Source organism: Ictidomys tridecemlineatus, chromosome 7 (genome assembly GCF_052094955.1).
Source record: "Ictidomys tridecemlineatus isolate mIctTri1 chromosome 7, mIctTri1.hap1, whole genome shotgun sequence".
In the NCBI taxonomy this organism is placed as follows: domain Eukaryota; kingdom Metazoa; phylum Chordata; class Mammalia; order Rodentia; family Sciuridae; genus Ictidomys; species Ictidomys tridecemlineatus.
The window spans coordinates 39,864,682-39,886,425 of NC_135483.1; positions in this window are offsets into that span (position 1 = coordinate 39,864,682).

A 21,744-nucleotide genomic window follows, 5' to 3' on the forward strand; every position below is an offset into this window, starting at 1 on the left:
TGAGGCAGAGTGACTCACACAGCCATACCAGTAACTTCCTGGAGAATCACTGCTTCCACTCACTATGTGTTTGTGAAAGCCCTAAAGTTTAAGAGTGATTGGAGATAAGATGTGGAGGGGGAAATCCTATTCATGAAATATGAAAAGTAAAAATATTGACAACTTCCCCTTCCCCTTTCTTTGGATATTCTTCTCTATAGAGTGATACCAGTGGGGAAGTGCAAAAGAGTCTTCAGAAAAGTGATTTGGCTATAAATAACATAAAACTGACTTCACAGAAGCCAAAGTCTGAGATCACTATATGAGAATACATAGTAATCAAAATCTCCAATGCATAATTCAAAAAGAGGTTTGGGGGCTGGAGATATAGCTCAGTTGGTAGAGTGTTTGCCTCGCATGCACAAGGCACTGAGTTCAATCCCCATCACAGCACACACACAAAAATAAAGGATTGGGCTGCAGAATCAGCAGAGAGGAGACTTATCCTGGTGGTTTTACAAACTGTAAAAAACTGCCTATGGGGAAAGGGGTTTGGAGATTGGGAAGAAGGGAAGTCAGTGTAGAGAGGCGCCAGCCAGGCAATGGGCAATGCAAGGATACTCCACTTTAGCACCTGGGGAAGGAATGACTTGGATTCTTCCAATCCCTGTCCCCAGAGGGAATTTGGAAAAAACCTAGAGTGGACAAGCAACAGCTTCATGCAATCCCTCTCTAATGCAATCCCTCTCCAACACTGGTAAGAGTCTAGAGGTCTTTAAGGTGCATGGCGGCGGCAGAGGTGGAAGAAGCCCCTGCAGTTCAACTGCTCAGGCTGGGTCCATTGGAGGCTGTCAGCCCAGATGGGCTCCCCAACTTTGCAGTCCTTAGCAGCAGTAAGGTCTGCAGAGATTTAAGCGTAGTGGCAGCAGCAATGCGGGCACCTGTGAACGATACCCTGGTGGTGGTGTGCGACTGGCTAGAGGTGCCAAGTGACATGGCATCTGCAGGGGCAGCTATTTCCATGCTGCCCAAGAGTTAGGAACTTCTTTCCTCCTCTGCTACTGGGAAGCAGCCCAGTGGGGCGGGTGGAGCCTGAAGTTTCCACAATTCACTGGCCGAGGGCGGGGCGGAGAATTCTTGAGAAACCGTGGATCATGTTGTAATTGTGTGTGTGCCATCCCGCAGTCTTGAATCGAATGTGCAACAAAGGCTGTGAAATGTACCGGGAAGACGCTGCGACTGTAGCTCTGTGGTAAGAATGGAAATCCAGGTCTCAAAAAGCCCATGATGGATCAGCTTCACCCAGTGCTTTAGCAATTGTGTGTTTTAAAATAAAAGCACTTAAGGAAAGAAAGAAGCCAAAGAAAGTTTTTTATGCTGCAAATAGATTTCTGGCTGCGTAGAAGTTTAAATGGAAGGCATTCATGAATGGAGGAAATAAATATAGAGTCATGAACCATCAGACAGAAAAATGCAAAGAACAATTGCCATAGGCAAATGAGAGATGAGAAAAGGGTTAGGGAAACTTCAGGGGAAATGTGAGTGGGAACTTTGTAGTGAATAAGCAGATTTTTACTTAAGAAAAAAACAATACAAAGAAATTGCTGAGGCTGACCTCAAACATGTGATCCTCCTACCTCAGGCTTCCAAGTCTCTGGGACTACAGGTGCTACTGCAACCTGAATCACATTATCTAAAGACTTCTTTATCCAAAAAGGGAACTTTATAGGCCAAACAGACCATGAAAAATGTCAGGGTCTATCTTGCAGACAGACATTAGTTTACCAAGATAATAGATCCCTGTTAAATCTGCAAGTTATAGTCAGTAGGCTTTTCTGCTGCAAATCCAGTACCAGTTTTTGTTCATTTTGTGGTGTTGGGAATCCAACCCAGGGTCTCAAGCATGTAAAGCAGGCACTGTACCACTGAGCTATTCCCCCTGCCCTTCATTTACCAGTTTTGAGGGACCATCTGTCTTTGACCAAAATACTCCTAGGGAGTTATGAAGTGGTATTGTAATCTTTTGCACCTTTGTTAAGATGATTCAGGACCAAGCAATGATGTTTTTAGTATAAAGATCATCATGGAGATATAAACCAAAATTACTGGGCCAGAATACATATGCTATTGATACCATGCAAGGGCTCACACCCAATGTACATAAAAGCCAATATTGCCAGGCACGGTGGTGCACACCTATAATCATATTAGATTAGAGCCCACCCTAACAACCTCCTTTTATCTCTCTCTCCCTTTTTTTTTTTTTTTTTTTTTTGGTGATGCTGGGCATTGAACCCAGGGCCTTGTGCATGCAAAGCAAGCACTCCACCAACTGAGCTATATCCCCAGATAGGCATTTGAATCTTAACGGAAAAAAAAAAATCTGCATTGGAAAACGTCTGATTCCAGAAAATTGTGAATTGGGGAAATTGGGGAGGGGGGCTGCCCTTTTTTGGTCAAAGTTTCATTTTTGTAATGACATAACGTTAGGTAACAAAACCATTGAGATTTCATTGAAAAATTAATCTCTTTTATGACATAACCAGGCCAATTGCTAGAAATGGTGAGTCACTACTCTTGGTCAAAGTTTTTGAGGAACTGGAGTCAGTCCGCAGCCATCTGGAGAGCCCAGCAAGTGGATCTCTCTTCTTTTATTATTGTGATTTTTCTAGTTCTGTTCACACTGTCATTGATCTGTGTTTGTCAAAGATTCTTTGATGGAGAGGCATGCCTGGATTCAGAAGCTCCAGGGCTTCAAGTCACTCTCCTAGTTGTCTCCTTTTCTGTAGTCTGCCTGGCTGAAAAATACTCACATCCTGGGCTACTGCATCCCTTGTTCCCTTCAAAGAGGAAAGAGGGCCCTTCCTACCAACTAGAAAATTCTGGGAAAATGCTGACTGGTCATTTATGTATCCTGCCCCCAAAGAAGCTTATGGTTAACTAGGAAAAAGAAAATCCCAACTCAAAAAATGGGGTGCTAATGAATTTATTAATAAAACAACAAACGTCTCTTTGGAGCCCTCAAAAAAAAATTAGTTTTTGATGTCTCCCTGTGTTTGACCCTGGTGATGTGGTGGCCTGATTTTCCTGAGTGATCCTTATTTCATGTAGTTTTTTCAAATGAAGATGATTATCAAGTGCAAAACTATAAACGTTTACTATTGCACACTATCATACAAACTCATATGAATGAATGAATGAACTCACAAATCTGGAAATCACTTGTCAAATTTTGTGCCCATGTTTTAGAAACCTGGTGTATTACTTAATATTAGAGCACACTAGATTAAAGGAATCTCTGGACCTTTCTTCTGTCATTTGTCTTTTGACCCACTGGAATGTGATCCTTGTGACCTTGGGATCCTTGTTGACTGTCTAAATCTGGGATATTGTTTACCTAGCACAATCAGTGAAGAATGTGTTTGCTTAACAATTGAGAAATCATGTTTCCAAGTCAGATTCCATTTGAGGTGTGAGGTTGCTGCCTTCCTGATAACTGCCATTCCAACTTTCTTTGAATGAAACTCTTGAGTTTCTAAGGGAAGGTATTTAAAGTTCTGTAAAGCTTTATCCTAATTCTGTCCTCTTCTGCCTTCAAACTAAATATGAGGCTCTTGCTCTAATGACTCTTTCTAAGGATCAGTGACAGGAAGGATAGTTGGAAGGAGGACAATGACAATAAAAGTGGGAAACTGGTGAGGAAGTAAATGTACACAAGAAAATCCACATCTGGGTCAGATGGTAGCAGTGAAAGTGGAAAGCAAGAGATAAATCTGAAAAACACTGTTAAAGAAGCATCCAGGGCTGGGGATATAGCTCAGTTGGTAGAGTGCTTGCTTAGCATGCACAAGACCCTGGGTTCAAACGCCAGCACCACCAGAAAAAAAAAAAAAAAAAAAAGAAGCATCCATAAACTTGGTGACTAAATGGATGTACACAGAGAAGAGGAGGAGGAGGAAGTCAAAGATGGTTAAAAGGCTTGTGGTCTGCAGTAGAGCCAGAGAAAAGGCTCTGCCATTTACAGAAAGGTAGAGCATGGACCTGGGGTTTTAGGCATGGAGCTTGATGGAGATGGGAAATCATGTTCAAGTGGTTGGAAACCCAGGGCCTCTTTTAGTTAATGTTTGGGAATGAAAGTGCAGAGAGGTAGAAATCCAGGCCAAAGGTCAGACATGTGCCTAGCGGCCTCCCAATTGCTACTGGCTTTTTAGCTAACACAGAGCACAAAAACAACTCAGGGACAAGCAGCATGCACAAGAGGAGCCACCCAATTCAGTAACATAAAGGACTTCCCATGTTTTCTTAACATACTTAACATGTTTTCAGGGCCATACTCATTTAGCCCTGAAATGTTGAAGCTAATCAGCTGGAATATATCTTTTTTTTTTTCCATTTCTTTTCTTTTTAAAAGCCTTTAAGTGAACATTTTTTTTTAATACAGAAAAATAGAAAATCCATATTAGGAATTCTCAAGATTCCACCACTTACCCTCAAAAACATCAAATCATGGTCAATCTTGCTTCATTCTAACCCTGACATCTTCCTGCATTATTATTTTGAAAGAAATTTCAGGCACAAGAACTTTCACCAAAAAAAAAAATTTCAGTATGAATTTCTAAAGATAAGAACTCTACTAAAAAATAATAAGTCATTCTCATGCCTTAAAAAATGAACCATGGTTTCTGGTATTAGCAGCTATAAAGTCAGGTTCAGATTTCCATTTGAAATCAGAATTCAAGTTGAGACCACAGATTGGGGTTGTTGGATAGGCTTTTACATTTCTTTTACTCTGGATTTCCTTCTAACCTCCATTTCCCTCCTTGCAATTTATTTCTGAAGAAATGGAGTGGTTTGCCTCACTCTGATGGTTTTGCAGCACTCTGGTGTTTGCTGGCCGCATTCCCTTACTGTACTTTAACATGTTCCTCTGTCCTCTGTGTGTCTTATAAGTTGGAAGCTGTAATCAGGTTCAGGTTCAGTTTAATTTACATGATGTGCAAAAAATATGCCAGTAAATGTGTTGAGGGAAGCTATAGCTGTGGTTGGGAGTAGGAGGAAATAAGGTAAAATGACAAGGGCCTGAGGACAGACCCTAGGGAAGTGCGACACTTGAGAGATAGGCAGAGAAGGAGAAAAAAAGGAAGGACAGGCTGAAGGGCAGACAGACACGTCCACCCCGGCCGGCGCAGCACTGCCCACTGGCCTCACACGCTGAAAAAACCACCAGGAACACCACCTCTCTACTCCAGGGGATTCTGGCAGTCCTGGGAGAGAAAAGCAAAAATTGGCTCTGGCTCTTGATACGCAAAAACACTGCGCTGCCACCTCTCGGAGCACCTAACACCCACATCCCTGAACATCGACCTCATATCCTCCAACCTCTTGGGGGCTCCCCAGGAGCCAGGGTGGCTCTGGACGCCACTTGGTCTGGAGAAGTTAAGTGGTGTCCTCGTGGCCCTCATTATGTCAATGCCTCCCTGTAGACCCTGCAAATGCCTTGGCAATGGCACCCTCTCCCGCTCATATGCCGCCTTGGTGGCCGTGCTGCAGAGGGCTCCTGCTTCTGGGTCCCAGCCTTCGCTATCTGGGCTGGGTGGATCCTTGTCATTGGCCTGCTTCCCCTCCCTACTTGGGGACCTGCTGTTCTCCAAAGAGCTCTCTGTCCTGCTTCCTATACAGGAAGTCCCTCTTGCGCTGAGCCATCGCTATTGCTAGTGGACTTTCCCATTCAGCAGCATCAGTCTGAAAAAGCAGTAGGTTTGCACCACCACATAGATGTACCTGTCTGAGTGGGTGAATCAGGCCAGCTCGGTCATTTGTGACCCTGCAATGCCCATTTGGTTATTTGGTTCCCCATCAATTCAGGATCGAAAGCAAATCTTTCTCCGCCTTGTAGAATCCTAGAAAAAGTGTGATATAGCCACAATGGTGTCTGTTCAGAAGGAAATGCTGGCCAGGACTTCTGAGCCCTAACAGGAAATTTGTGAGCTGAGAAACAGCTAATTCTGCTCTCCTTTTCTAGGTGCCCAGGCACCCAAAACCCTGCATGACAATCACTGCTTTAGAATGACATCACGTCTCTGTTGAAGAGAGTACCAATGGATGTCCAATGCTACTTGTCTATACAAAATGTAGATTCAAATAAAGGAGGCCATAACCTCAACCTTAAAAAGTAAGACTTTTGAGAAATGGAACAAAAGATAATTACATTCAGATGGGACCAGGAGGGCCTGGCATGTGTCATAGCCCTGCGAAGGTCTAGGTAGGGCTGCAAAGTAGAAGCATTGGTTGTTAGTAGATGGCCAGAGTGAAGGGAGGCAAGAGATGTGGAAAGAAAGGTCCCTGACATTTTATTGAGCATTGAGCCAGTTTTGGGGTGTGTACAAAGATTAATTTCTGAGGATTGAGGGGTTAAAAATGACTTGCCTGTAAAGCAGTATATTTCATTATTCCTCTCCCCCTGAGATAAAACCAGTGTCTGCAGACTGAATGAAGACTTGAAAGGAATGGATGTGAGTGGCAGAAACCCCCTCTGTAATTCTGAGAGCAAAATTCCTGCCAGTGTAGCTCATATCCTCACTGAAAGTCTCCTAACAGATTGCAGCCCCAAACCCTGCCCAGGGTATAGAGTTTGTATCAACCACCAGCTGCTTCTGAGATTTCCAGGGCTTTGCTAAAGCTAAACCCTAGGACTGCAATGACTTCAGCCAACTGCCCTCAAAGTTCCCACAAGCCATTCAGTACCAACTCCTAGAGTAAACTCAGAGGGACACATCTCCGCCACCATCCAAATTCTTATCTCCTGAGGGACTTTGCCAGAAACTACTTTCTGCCAAATGGAGGTATTTCAGGTATTTGTAAATAAATACCTGGGTATTTCTGGAACATGAGCTATTTCCCTGTGCCCATTGATCAGACTGGGTTCTCCTGGAGCCCACAGAAAAGCTGCAAAGGTCAGCCCTGGTGAATGGCTGACCTCCTCAATACCACTGCAGGCCTAGGAGCCCCCAGGGACAGCTTGTGGTGGTTGGCCAGACAGGATGGCTAATGGGAGTACTGTGTTGGTGATGTCTGCCTTGGGCTTTAAAATAACCCTATGTGGGACTGAATGTAGATCAGTGGTAGAGTGTGTGCTTAGCATGCACCAGGCCCTGGGTTGAATCTCCAGCACCAATAAAATAAAATAACCATCTAATATTAACGGAGGCAAATCTAGTTGATCTTACTGTTGAAGAAGGGTATCTTTCACTTCTACACGATCATCAATGCTATTTATCACAGATGTAGCTTCCCTCTTAGGAAAAAAAAATTGCTTTTTCCTGCTTGCTGTTTTTCTAAAAAATTTTTCTCCCTCTACTCAAATAATAAAAGATGATGGTGAGTGGTGGGGAGATCATGGGAGATAGGATGAGAAAACACGAGAAGAGCTCAACGCAGTGGCACCCAGCTGTAGTCCCAGCAACTGGGGGTGGGGGCTGAGGCAGGAGGATCTAAAGCCTGAGGCCAGTCTCAGAAATTTAGCAAGACCCTGCCTCAAAATAAAAAATAAAAAGGACTGAGGCTGTGACTCAGTGGTAGAGCACCACTGGGTTCAATCCTCAGTACCAAAAACAAAAACAAACAAACAAAAACCTGAGGAAAAGATTAAGTGTAGCATAAAAAGTTTTCTGCTTTTTATTGTAGTTTAATTATGTGGTAAAGGGCTGGGGATGTGGCTCAAGCGGTAGCGAGCTCGCCTGGCATGCGTGCGGCCCGGGTTCGATCCTCAGCACCACATACAAACAAAGATGTTGTGTCCGCCGAGAACTAAAATAAATAAATATTAAAAAATTCTCTCTCTCTCTCTCTCTCTCTCTCTCTCTCACCTCTCTCTCTAAAAAAAACAAACAAACAAATAATTATGTGGTAATGAAAGGGTAAAGTTACTAAGCTGCAAAGCCTGAGTTAAAATGTAAAGGACCAGGTATTGTTAAGGGTCTATGCTACACTCAAAACCTGAAATTCCTGTAGCTGTTAGGACAATTCCCGGGACTGCCCAGTAGATATTCCCCCTGACCATTTAGTTGTTTAATAACCTAGGACCCTGTGCAGCTTGGCACGTAGGCATCTCAGGGCCCAAAACAATCAGTTTGAATGTACCCCCTTTCTTAGGATTGACCTATCACTCCCGCCCGACCTGTTCCTGCCAATGAATGGACTAATTATGTTTGAGAGTTGTTGTTCAATTTTCCCACGCCTCATGATGATTTGCCCTGATATATGCAAAGCCCCCGCCCTCCCCAAAAAGTGTACTTAAGCACTGCTCAACCCCTGCTCGGGGCTCTTGGCCTCTCTCCCGTCTTGAGTGAGCCTGGAGCCCCAGCGCGCTGGATTGGATCCTCAATAAACCCCCTTTTGCTGTTGCATGAGTCGGTCTCTTGGTGGTCTCTTCCTCCGACGTTCGCCAGACCCTTACAGTAAAAAGTCATAAAAATGAATTACAACATCAAAAATTCTCTGCCCATCTTAATATATTTTAATACTTATACATGATATTAAATTTGTATGTTAATGATCTGTTAAATTTGTATGATAATGATCTGCCCTATTTATTTAAAATATAGCTTCCAAATTCAGAGATTTTTATGTGGTTTTGTTTTCTTTGTGTACAATTTTTTTTTTAAATCTCATAATCCAAAGTGGAGAGAAACTCAGCACTCATATTTAGAAGTACATTCTCTGAAGCTGGAAGTTGTAAAAATGTTTCCTCTCTTAAAGTTATTTGTTTGCTAACCTTAAATCATTAGGCACTCAAGATGGAAAATATCAAGATTCCAACCTTAATGTCAGGAAGATTATCACAGATAAAATCAAGTGACCTTTTTCTGAAAGTCACAAAAGTATGACCACAAATAGATTTTTTTTTGCAGCTGCCCTTTATTTGGAAAGACACCATTGAACTTGGTCTTTGGAGCTGAAATAAAGGGCAGCCGCAAAAATGGAAAACACACAGGTAGCACTTGTTGCCAACTGGTGTTTTAGCACTTGACAGTGCTAACTCACTTAATCTTCATGACAATTCTAGGACGATCCCACTCTATGGATGAGGAAATTGAAGCATAGAGAGATTAAATAACTTGCTAATTTCTACATGATCTAGGTTATCACCAATGTTGTTTCCCCTGCTATAAAAAAAAAATCCCTTTTTACTGCTTACTGTTTTTCTAAAATTATTTTCTCCTTCTAATCAAATAATACAGGCAGGTGATGATGGCATGGGAAGAGATCAGGAGAAGTAGTCAATCCCTACCTAAGAAGCAGGAGAGCCAGCACAGGAACACAAGCTGCCCAGTTCCAGAGTCACATTCTGGTCCTAGATGCTATACCTTTAAAAAAAAAAAAATGAGGTCTTCCTCGAGGATCATAGGTAAACAAGGTTCTTGACTTAGACACACAGTGTTCATATTAGTTAAGAAACTTGCCCCAGACCATGCAGCTTGTGAATTCTTTATGTAACATCAAGAACATTTAAAACTGTTTTGAGGTATTTGGAAATAAAATTCTTAGAAAAAAATATTTTATTTTCTAACTTAGTACAATGTTTAAATCACCAACAATGTGAAAGCACAGGCTTAAACCGTCATACAAGGGCTGGGGATGTGGCTCAGTGGTGGAGAACTTGCCTAGCATGTGCATGCCCTGGGTTCACCAGTACCAGAAGAGGGGGCGGGAAGCATCATAGGAACAAATATAAGGTGGCAACAGTAGCCTTACGTAGACAACTCTTACCCTTATTAATTTTAGAATCTAATAGGTAATTGAGATTGTGCACACAAAGATTTAAAGGTTTAATATTGTTGAAATGTAGTGTCATAGCTAATTTACTGGTGGTGTTTCTTGCTTACTCTCTGTGACTTCCATTAGAATAACAGCACTCTGAGAACAGCACCCTCTTTACCTTGTTTACTGCTACAGAGCAATGCTGGCTACACAGCAGGTGCTCAATAAATGAACAGTGAATGAATGAGTGGATTTACCTTGTTGAGATGATGAGCTTGATATGCTGAGAATGAGACCAAGGATAATGAAGAAAAGGGTGGAATCTTGAACAAGTCCGTGAACTTGAGGAGAAAGAGAGCAAATCAAGGAAGTGGAGCATTGTGATGTCAAGGGCATGGAGAAGTCTAGGATTCAGTGGACAACCTTAGGAAATACTGCAGAGAAACTTAAAAGTGTGAGATTTGGGAAGACACCATTGAACTTGGTCTTTGGAACTGAAAAAAAGGGCAGCTGCAAAAGAGAATTTGGAGTGGGACTCTATTTGTTCAGGAATTAAGGAATAATTAGGACACTAAGCAGGAAGTTTGGCAGTGTATGGAAGGAAAGACATGACAGCGTTAAGCATTTGCTTGCAGAGTGTAAGGACATTGTTAATTCGGTAGAAAAGTCTCATGTTGTCATATTGTCACTGTCTCAAGTGGGGGCTGCCTCTCATTCATCCTTTGTCCTAAGAGAACAAAAGAAGCCTTGAATTTCAAGAGCACCCAGTGATGCTTCTGAGAGCCAGAGCTTTGGAATGAGAATGCCCACGTTCAAATCCCATTTCTTCCCATTAATAGTTGTGTGGCTTACTACTTAATCACTTAAGAAATTACTTATTTTCTTGAGTTTTCTCATCTGGAAAGTAGGGATTCAGTCACTGAATGTCATGAAGTTCCTTCCACTGATCTCGTAGGGGACTCTGGATACCAGTGGTAAAGAGATCTCTGTTGTCATTTCCAAATCAAGAGGCCAACTAATATTTTTAAATTATCTCTTGACTCTACTTTCAGGAAGATGTAGTAGGGATGTATTTTTCCCTGTGGTTTTCATAAAGTAAAACTAAAAACCTGCTGAAAAATGTCAGGAAGAAGGCATAACAGCTACCTAGCACTTTAGGATCCAAAGAACAACCTGGTGATGAGTTTTCTGGGTTTTCTTTTAGCCTCCTATATCCCAGACTTGGAGCTGAAGAATCTGGAAACCCAGAAATGCCGAAACCAAAATACAACCCCACAAAGCCTGTCCTTTCTAGCTACCACAGTTTTGGATGTGGTTTGTCCCCACCAAAAATTCATGTGCTGGAAACTTGGTCCCAGTGTAGCTGTGCTGAGGTGGTGGGATCTTTAAAAGGTGTGGTTGTAATGCTGGAATTCAGGACCCCCAAAGACCACCAGAGACCCAAGATCGATATAAGCAGCAAAGAGGTGTTTATTGCGAGCTAGCTCGGTCCTCCGCGCACACACACAGCAACTGGTGACGCTGAGAGGCCCTGAGCCCAGGGTTTGCAGTAGTTTTATACATTCTTTGGAGAGGGCAAGGACTTCACATACATCATAGCAAATCATCACACACCACGGGAAAATCAAATAACAACTCTAAAACATGATTAGCACATTCACTGGCGGGATCAAGTTGGGTAGGGGTGATTGGTCAGTACAAAAGGGCTATTCGTTTGAAGTGATTGGTTTAAGCCAAGAGGGGTGTACGTGCTGAACTACATGGTTTCCCAATATGTTATCAACCACCATAAAGTACTGGGAGGGTCATCTGGCATCCCAGGTATTCCCTGTCTCATGCTGACTGGTGGCTGCTAGGGGACTGCTAAGGATCCCCACCTAGCCTGACTGAGTCAGGGACACCTGGCGCAGCAGATCTCTCCTGTAGATAAACAACTTATCAGGGTGGGAATGTGCCTAGGAGTGCTCTGTGGGTTTTTCCAAGGACAAAGGCATGTTCCTTCCTTGGACAGGCTTTGCTCTGAGATAGAGGCTGGTTTTTCATGGTTTAGTGGAAGGTAATTAGGTTATGGGGCTCTACCCTCATGAATGAATGAATTAATGCTAGATCTCACGAGCAGAATTCATTTAGTACCTGCAGGAGCAAGTTATTATAAAAAAGTGAACCTGGCCCTCCCAACTTTCTCACTTTCTCTCGTACCACATGAACTCTCTACATATGTGCCCACCATGTGATGCCATCTACCATGCTGTGACAAAGCCATGGAGCCCTCACTAGATGTTGGTGCCATGATGACTGAAATTTCCAGCTACCAGAATCATTAGCCAAATAAATTTCTTTTCTTTCTTTTTTTTTTTTTTAATATTTACAATATTTATTGGCAGACACAACATCCTTGTTTGTATGTGGTGCTGAGAATCGAACCCGGGCCGCACGCATGCCAGGCGGGCACGCTACCACTTGAGCCACATCTCCAGCCCAAATTTCTTTTCTTTATGTAATATCAAGCCTCAATTATTTTGTTATAGCAATACAGAATGAACTCATTCTACTTGGGACCTCATTTTGCTTTGAAACTTAACCTCTGACCTACTGCAGTCCTAAAGTCAGGAAAATATCACAGAAAAGCTCTGGGGAAACAGTTCTCGGAGAAGCCACAGATGGTGATCGCCTAAGATAAGCCAAGATATTGAAATATCTGAAGTTCCAGATGGCCCCCACCTAGGTGTGGTGACCAATATCTAAACTAGAAGCCCTGCAGCTTGGCACGTACCCGCCTTGCGACACCCTCACGGTTTAAACCAATCATTTTTAAGTGCGTCAACCCCTTGAACTAACCAATAATCTTTTCTAGATTCTTTCCAGCCACTTGATTCGCTAATCATGTTTTAGAATTGTTTTATGATTTTTCTATGGTGTGTGATGATTTGCTAAGAGATGCTATGATGTATGTGGGGTCCCTGCCTTCCCCAAAGAGTGTATAAAACTGCTGAAAATCCTGGGCTCGGGGCCTCTCAGCGTCACCAGTTGCTGTGTGCATGCGGAGGACCGAACTAACTCGCAATAAACACCTCTTTGCTGCTTACATCGATCTGGGTCTCTGGCGGTTTTTGGAGGGTCTCAAATTCGAGCATAACAGTATAAGAAGAATCAGCTAAAGACAGAAGACTTAACTGAGGCAGGTTTAAGAACACAGGGTCTTGGGTGGGAAAAACAGTCCTCCCAGCACCAGCTCCATCCACATTAAAGGAATCTTGAAATTTTATGTAAAAAAACATTACTTTATTAGACTAAATTATTAGTCTGCCTGACATTCCTTGATTAAAGCCCTGGGACCAGCACACCCCTTCTGTTTGCTCTGGCTCACTGCTGAGCTAACCCATCAGGAACCTGGAGAGACCAACAAACTAAAGAACTTTTCCATTTTGAACCTGACCAACACCAAGAGAATAAAAACAACACAGGGAGATAGTCCAGAAGATTTAGGGCTATTAAATGTGTCGTTTTCCTGCTTGGGCATGTGGGTTTGCAGTGCAGTTTACAAAGGCCTCTGGTGTGCCTTCTTCCTCTTTTCTGTTGCCTGTTGTTTATTTGAAGAGGGAAAAGATTGGATGGAGGGCAGGGGAGAACCAAATGGGAAAATGCCTTATTTAAATGCCTTATTTTTTTCTTGTTCTAGTGAAAGTAGAAGAAAAAGCTAAGGAACTGACTCAAATTTGATTAGACTATACCCTCTTAAACAAAAAAGAGATTTAAAAAAAATACATCAAAATGACCAAATGGAGAATGACTAGCCACTTCTTTAAAAGTACATTTTTTCCCCAAAAGTATTTTTAATATAAGAGATTGAGAAAAATGTTTCTTAAAAAGGTGACCTCCTCTAAATTATTTAAAGTATTGTTAAGCTTGAATTTGGGACCCCCAAAAGACTACCAGAGACCAAGATCAATGTAAGCAGTAAAGAGATGTTGATTGTGAGCCCCGAGCCCAGGGTTTGCAGCAGTTTTATACACTCTTTGGGGAAGGCAGGGACTTCACATACATCATAGTATCTCTCAGCAAATCATCACACACAGCGGGAAAATCAAACAACTCTAAAACATGATTAGCACATTCATTGGCGGGAACATGTTGGGTAGGGGTGATTGGCTAGTACAAGAAGGGGACTCCTTTGAACTGATTGGTTTAAACCACGAGGGGTGTACGTGCTGAACTATATGGTTTCCCAACATGTTATCAACCACCATAAACTACTGGGAGGGTCATCTGGCATCCCAGGTATTTCCCTGTCTCATGCTGATTGAAGGTTGCTAGGGGGTTGCTATGGCTCCCCACCTAGCCTGAGTCAAGGACACCTGACTCCGCAGATCTCTTCTGTTATTTGTAGATAAACAACTCAGCAGGGTGGGTATGTGCCTAGGAGTGCTCTGTGGGTCTTTCCAAGGACAAGGGTCATGCCCCCTTCCTTGGACAGGCTTTGCTCTGAGGTAGAGGCTGGTTTCTCAGTATCTTTCAGACTCAAATATATTTGGAAATTGAATATATGTTCAGATGATTTTTCAAATCTGATGGTCAAGGCTTCACTACCAACCATCTGTGGATCCATATTGATACCACCGGTTATCAGTGAGGAGTCCTGCTTCCCCACATGATGAAGTTTGAACATTAGAGAAGCACACCGAGGCAAGCATATGAAGCAGGGTTTATTTAAAAAGGGGTGACATAGACCTCCTGGGAGGGAGATGGAGGCCACAGCTGGTATCCTAGTATCCCAAGAAGCTAGGTGTTCTGCCCTTTTTATGTGTTGTAGGCTTCCTTTGTTCTCCTGCCCTCTTCTCCTAATCTTTCTCCTTCATGCTTACATGACAAGATCTTTGACTAGGCCCAGGAATGCTCGGTGGGGTGGCCAAAAGGTGGGGTGGCCAAAAGGTGGGGAACAGGTGGGCTGAAGGGGGAAGGGCAGGATGGTGCAGCCCAGGATCTATGAACAACCTCATAGCTCCCTGTAGGGAGGGGGAAATTCCTAGGGCAGGTTATCCTGGCAAGTTGCATCTGGGGCAGGTTCTAGATAAGGGTGGAGGAAGAGCTCTGAAGGAATTAACATTTCAATCCCTCAGCGGACAATTTTTAACTTCCCAGATTCATGCAAAATTGACCTCCTTGATCCCACCGGACTCGATTTACCTATCTATACAGACTGCCTGTCTAATTCTGGCTTCAATATCTCACATCTTGCTTCAAGCTAATTCCATGTAAATATAAATGCAAAAAAATATAAAGACACAAAAGTATTAAAAGAAGTTGTGGGAAGAAATTTTTTTATAATCTTGAAGTTGGCAAAAAATAGAAATAATTAAATCAAAGGATAAACAAATGGCTTTTAATATATGGAAAGATGTTTGAATTCATCCATAATAAAGACAAATGAAACTATACTGAAGAGGGGTAAAAGTACACAAATCCCATGTTCCACTCTATCTTGGAACCCTGTGTAAATACTGGCAAAGCTCCTGTCAATTTTTCAGAGAATATCACGTGGCATAGTGGCTTACATACTTTATTTGGTATTAAAAGAAAGGCCAACTTCATAAGGATGGAGCCCTTAAATTCATCTGAATTATAACTTCAAAATTAAGAGAGAAGACAAGGGCTAGAGTTGTGGCTCAGTGGTAGAGCACTTGCCTAGCATATGTGAGGCACTGGGTTTGATTCTCAGAACCACATCTAAATAAATGAATAAAATAAAGGTTCATCATTATCTACAAAAATATTTTTAAAAAGCACTAAATGAACTCCTATAGAGTTAAAAATACTAAGAATATTTGAATATGATTTACTTCATATTGTATTAAACTATAATGCAAACTGAAAAACATGTCAAATGTACCATTCTTGTATATTTTTTATATGCATATGTAAGGGTAAAATTTCTAAGCTGATTCTAAACTGCAAAATTAAAATGTAAAAGACCGGGCATCGCAAAGTTCCTCTGCTACACCCAGAACCTGAAATTCCTGAGCCTAGGGCCCTGTGCAGTTTGTCACAGGGCCTGAACCAATCAGTTTAAATGTGTACCCCCCCCCCCCCCCCCCCCGCTTAGGAGTGACCAATCACCCACCCCCCCACCCCACCCCCGCCGACCTGTTCCCACCAATGAATGTGCTAATCATGTCTCAGAGTTGTTGTTCAATTTTCCCGAGCCTCACGATGATTTGTTCTGATGTATGCAAAGCCTCCTCCCCCCCCACAAAAAAAAGTGTACTTAAGCTCTGCTTGACCTCTGCTCTTGGCTCTGGGCTCTGGGCCACTCTCCCTTCCTGAGTGAGTCTTGGGCCTCAGTGCGCTGAATTAGGATCCTCTTCAATAAACTCCCTCCTGCTCATTGCATGAAGCTGGTCTCTTGTGGTCTCTTCCTCCGACGTTTCGCCGGACCCTTACATTTAGGGGAAAAATTGGAAGGACAGAGACCAAAATGTTAATGGTGGTTACTGCTTGCCTGAGTGAAATTATGTGGGCTTAAAAAATAATTGTCTCTAAACTTTTGTGTTTAGTTTCTCAAGATTTCTGCAATGGCACATGTAACTGGCTGCATAAGGGGAAAAAAAAAACATAATGTTTAAAAACATGACCTCAAAAAAAAATAAAAATTAAAAAAAAATAAAAACATGACCTCTTATGAAAGATTATCACGTATTCTCTCAAAGCAAGATTCAAACAGAGCTATTTCTAACAACCACATGGAATAGCTTATAAGGAAAGGGGTGAGGACAGTGTCTTTACGCTGTGAGATACCTCTCGACTTACTGAACAATTTAGAAAATTAACATCATACAAAATAACTGCAGGAAGAATGAATATAGGATATAGTGAAATAGCTTCTCAGGGGACTGGGGTTGTAGCTCAGTGGTAGAGCGCTTGCCTAGTGTGTGTGAGGCACTGGTTTCAATCCTCAGCACCACATAAAATTAAATAAATAAAATAAAGGTATTGTGTCCATCTATAACCAAAATTTTAAAAAAGAGAAAGAAATAGCTTCTTAGATCATAATTGTTGAGTTCCTAAAGGATCCTTGCAGCACCCCCAAAAAGAAATCTTGTGGTTTAAAAAAAACAACAAAAAAAAAATTCTTAAACTTGTTCTCTGAGAAATTCATTATGGAGGCCTGTGTTTAAACACACAGGACATTATTATATAACCAAGCAGCTGGGAAGATTAATCCTGATTAAAAATGAAAGGGAAAAACAGCACACCATGGCAGGACTGTTTGATGAGAAAAGGGCGACTCAAAGGAAAACAGTATTTGTGCAGCGGAATAATGCCAACCCACAGATTTATCAAATAGCAACAGGGACATGCTCGCTCAAATCTGATTTGAAAGGCATTACTTATCTCAAGATATGGCTGCACTAGCAATAATAGCCAGGAGTATATATACAGAATATATGTGTCACGGGCCATTTGTGAAGTGCTTATCTCATACCATTCCTTTGCTGTGACCTTTAATTTATTTGTCTTTCCAGGTATACTTTTCCTTTCTCTCACCCTGCTTTCCATTTGTACCCAAAACCTACTTTTTAAAATGCCATATGCATTGCCCAACTATTACATCTTGGACACCCATTTCCAGTTCAGCCTTCACCCTATTAGTCCCAACCCCAATTAATATTCCCTGGGATGACATCTTAGAGTAGTTTTTATTTACATTTCTCTAATTGCTAGAGATGTTGAACATTTTTTTCATATATTTGTTGATCAATTGTATTTCTTCTTCTGTGAGGTATCTCATCAGTTCCTTATTCCATTTATTGATTGGGTTATTTGGAATTTTTTGGTGTTAAGTTTTTTTTAGTTATTTATATATCCTGAAGATTAATGCTTTATCTGAAGTGCATGTGGTAAAGATTTTCTCCTAATTTGTAGGATCTCTCTTCACATTATTGATTGTTTCATTTGCTGAGAAGAAACTTTTTAGTTTGAATCCATCCCATTTCTTGATTCATCCCCATTTATTGATTCTTAATTTTACTTCTTGCTCTTTAGGAGTCTTGTTAAGGAAGTCAGATCCTAGGCCAACATGGTGAAGATCTGGGACTACTTTTTCTTCTATTAGGTGCAAAGTCTCTGTTCTAGTGCTTGTCTCATCCACTTTGAGTTGAGTTTTGTGCAGGATGAGAAATAGAAGTTTAATTTCATTTTGTTACATGTGGATTTCCAATAATTTTCCTAGCACCATTTGTTAAATAGTGAATGTTTCTGGCACCTTTGTCTAGTATGAGATAACTGTATTTATATGGGTTTGTCTTTGTGTCTTCTAGTTTGTACCATTGGTCTTCATGACTGTTTTGGTTCCAATACCATGCTGCTTTTGTTATTATACCTCTGTAGTATAGTTTAAGGTCTGGTATTTTGATGCCTCTTGCTTCACTTTTCTTGCCGAGGATTGCTCCAGCTATTCTGGGTCTCATTTTTCCAAATGAATTTCATGATTGGGAGGATGCAGGGGGTCAGGGACAGGTACACTCAAACATTGCTGGTGGAAATGCAAATTGGTACAATCATTATGGGAAGCAGTATGGAGATTTCTCAGAAAACTTGGAATGGAACCACCATTTGACCCGGCTATCCCACTCCTCAGTTTATACCAAAAAGACTTAAAAATCAGCATATTATAGTGATGAAGCTTTATAGCAGCTCAACTCAATGGCTAAACTATGGAACCAAATTAGTTGTGCTTTAGCAGATAAGTGGATAAAGAAAATGTGGCATACACACACACACACATACACACACACACACACACAAAATGGAATATTATTCAGCTTTAAAGAAGAATGAAATTATGCATTTGCTGGCAAATGGATGGAGTTGGAGAATATCATGCTAAGCAAAATAAGCCAATCCCCCAAAAAACAAGGGGCAATGTTTTCTCTGATATGTGGATGCTAATTCACAATAAGAGGGTGAGACTAGGAAAGAATAAAGTTACTTTAGGAGTAAAGGGAGGGGAGGGGGTATGAGGAGTAGGAAGGATAATAGAATGAAACAGACATTAGTACCTGATGTACATATATGACTACATGACTCATGTGATTCTACAACATGAGAAATTATACTCCATTTATGTATATCAAAATGCATAAATGTACTCTACTGTCATGTATAACTAATTAGAAAAAAATAAAATAAAAGATTGAAATATTCCCTGGGAGTCCACGACCCCACTAGCATGTTTTTTCGGACGACTAAGATTTTTGGAGTAACATCAGAATCTATGGTAAATTCTGAAGATATAGAGATGAGTAAAATAGTGTCTTGCACTCAAGGTATTTGGCAAAGTGAAGGAGAAAGGCATAAACAATAATTCAATATGGTCAGCCTTTGGGGAGAGAGGTATCTCATCAGTTCCTTATTCCATTTGTTGTGCTGTGCTCCCTGAGGCCAGCCTCCCATTGCAGATCACTTATTAATCCAGCACCCACCAATTCTCTTAAACCACTGCTGCCAGCTCAAGTGTCTATAAAGAGCAAGCAAGTACTGCAAATGTGTGAATCAGGCTGGGTGTGAGGTTAGCTCATGCGTTGGTGAGTACCTGTCCTGTCTAAAGGCATTCAACTTCTCTTTTTCAAAATCCATGCCTGTGTTTAATTTGGATCAGGCTGCCAATTTCTGACTTGTTTAAGAATGTAATAACGTTTATTACTACATGCAGGTCATGATTCTAAATAGTTTGCAGGTATTAACTCATTTACTCCTCACAACTGATGAGGCTGGTATGACTACCTAGTTTACAAATTTGCTGAGGTTAGTTATCAGTGAGTTGAGGCTGGAATTAAACCCAGGCAATCAGGCTTTTTCAGATTCCCATTCTTTCCACCCCTCCCCACCACTTTTTTTTTTTTAAATTAGAGCATTATATATATTAGTTGGGTTCTTCCTGACAAAATCATACAGGCATGGAATTTGATTTCAGTTCATGTCCCCCACCGTTTCCCTCCCCTCTTCCCATTTCTTCCTCTACTGGTCTTTCTTTTGCTCATCTACCTATTTTTGATTGGTTCTATTTATATACAAGGTGAAATTCTCTGTGGTGTAATATATGCACATAGCATGATTTTGAAAAATCGATTCACTCTTTACTCCCCTTTCCTATCCCTCCTCCCTTTCTCTCAAACTCTTCCTTCTACTCTATTGATCTTCACTCTGTCTTTATAATATCTGAGCCTCCCCTTTCTTTTCTTTATTTTGCTCTAAATTCCACATATGAAAGAAAACATTCAGTTCTGGATTTTCCGAGACTGGCTTACTTCACTTAGCATTTCCATCCATTTACTAGCAAATGCCATGATTTTATTCTTCTTTATGGATGAGTAAAACTCCACTGTCTACATACCACAATTGTGGATAGATGAATGGATTAAGAAGTTGTGGTATATTGATAATGGAGTTTTCTCAGCCATAAAGAATGACGACAGAAAGACTATGTCCACCTATCTATTCATTATTCTATAATCACTTTCCCTGTAGGTCACATTTCTCATTTGAAGGATTCTAGTTTTTTTAAATGTAAATTTTTTATTTATATATGACAGCAGAATGCATTACAATTCTTATTACATATATAGAGCACAATTTTTCATATCTCTGGTTGTATATACATAGTATATTCACACAAATTCGTGTCTTCATACATGTACTTTGGATAGTAATGATCATCACATTCCACCATTATTAATTACCCCATGCCCCCTCCCCTCCCCTCCAACCCCTCTGCCCTATCTAGAGTTTGTCTTTTCTTCCCATGCTCCCTCTCCCTATCCCACAGTGAATCAGCCTCCTTATATCAAAGAAAACATTCAGCATTTGGTTTTTTGGAATTGGCTAACTTCACTTAGCATTATATTCTCTAACTCCATCCATTTACCTGCAAATGCCATGATTTTATTCTCTTTTATTTGCTGAGTAATATTGAAGGATTCTAGTTTTTAAGAAATAACTTTGCAATTACCCAAGGTATCTATGTTCACTATAGGAAAAATAGGCAAAAATGTCCACATTATTTTAATGTATTCTCCCAACTTCTCTTTTTTCCTCTGACCCATTTCCAATATACTTCCTACTTCTGGGTGTGTGTAGTTTCTTATTCAATCCTCCTTACAGGAACACACAGTAGGATAATGTTCTATTTTCAATAACTGTGCAAAATGTTTACAGTCTGTGGCTTTTTCTGGACAATCAATTAGGTCAATGTCTTTAGAGAAAGCCAATTCCTGTGAGCTAAAACACATTCCCAGGGTTGACTAGAGATTTGTTGAAATGAGCAAACTATAAGTCTTTGATCTTAATTCAAAGTGTTTCACTAGTCCAGAGGATGTGGCCACTTTTTATCCACAAACTTTTCTAAGATGCTGAATATTACATTCTGTTCTTTTTACTTAAGCTAAAACCAAAAAAAGTAATAAGAGTCTTAACATTCTGCCTCCTGGCTCTTGTATATACTACTCCTTCCATCAGGACCTTGACAAGACCATTCACACCCACTCTCCAAGCCTTGGCTTCTACCCTACCTTTCGGACACTATTTAGATGCCACCTCTTCTGGGAAACCTTTGACCTTCTAGGCAGTTTTAAGTACCCATTGACCAACACTTGCTATTTCAATTGTCTATTTCTTCTTCACCTAATTTGGAACTTGTGTAGTGATTACTTTTAAATCTGATTTGTACCTGAAATTAATGCAGTAATACTCATTTCTTTAATCTGTGTACCTCTGAGCTTTTAAACTTGGAAGTTTTACAAATCTAAAGAATGGTAAAAATAATGAGCTTTGGGCTTTGACACTGAACTGATGTGGGCTTGCCACCCAACTTTGGTATTAATGGCTATGTGACCTACAACTTACTATCTCTGAGATAGTTTTATCTTTGGAAAATAAAGACCTACTTTGCAGTACCTGGGAGGCTGAGGTAAGAGGACAGAAAGTTCAAGGCCAGCCTGGGCAATTGCACTA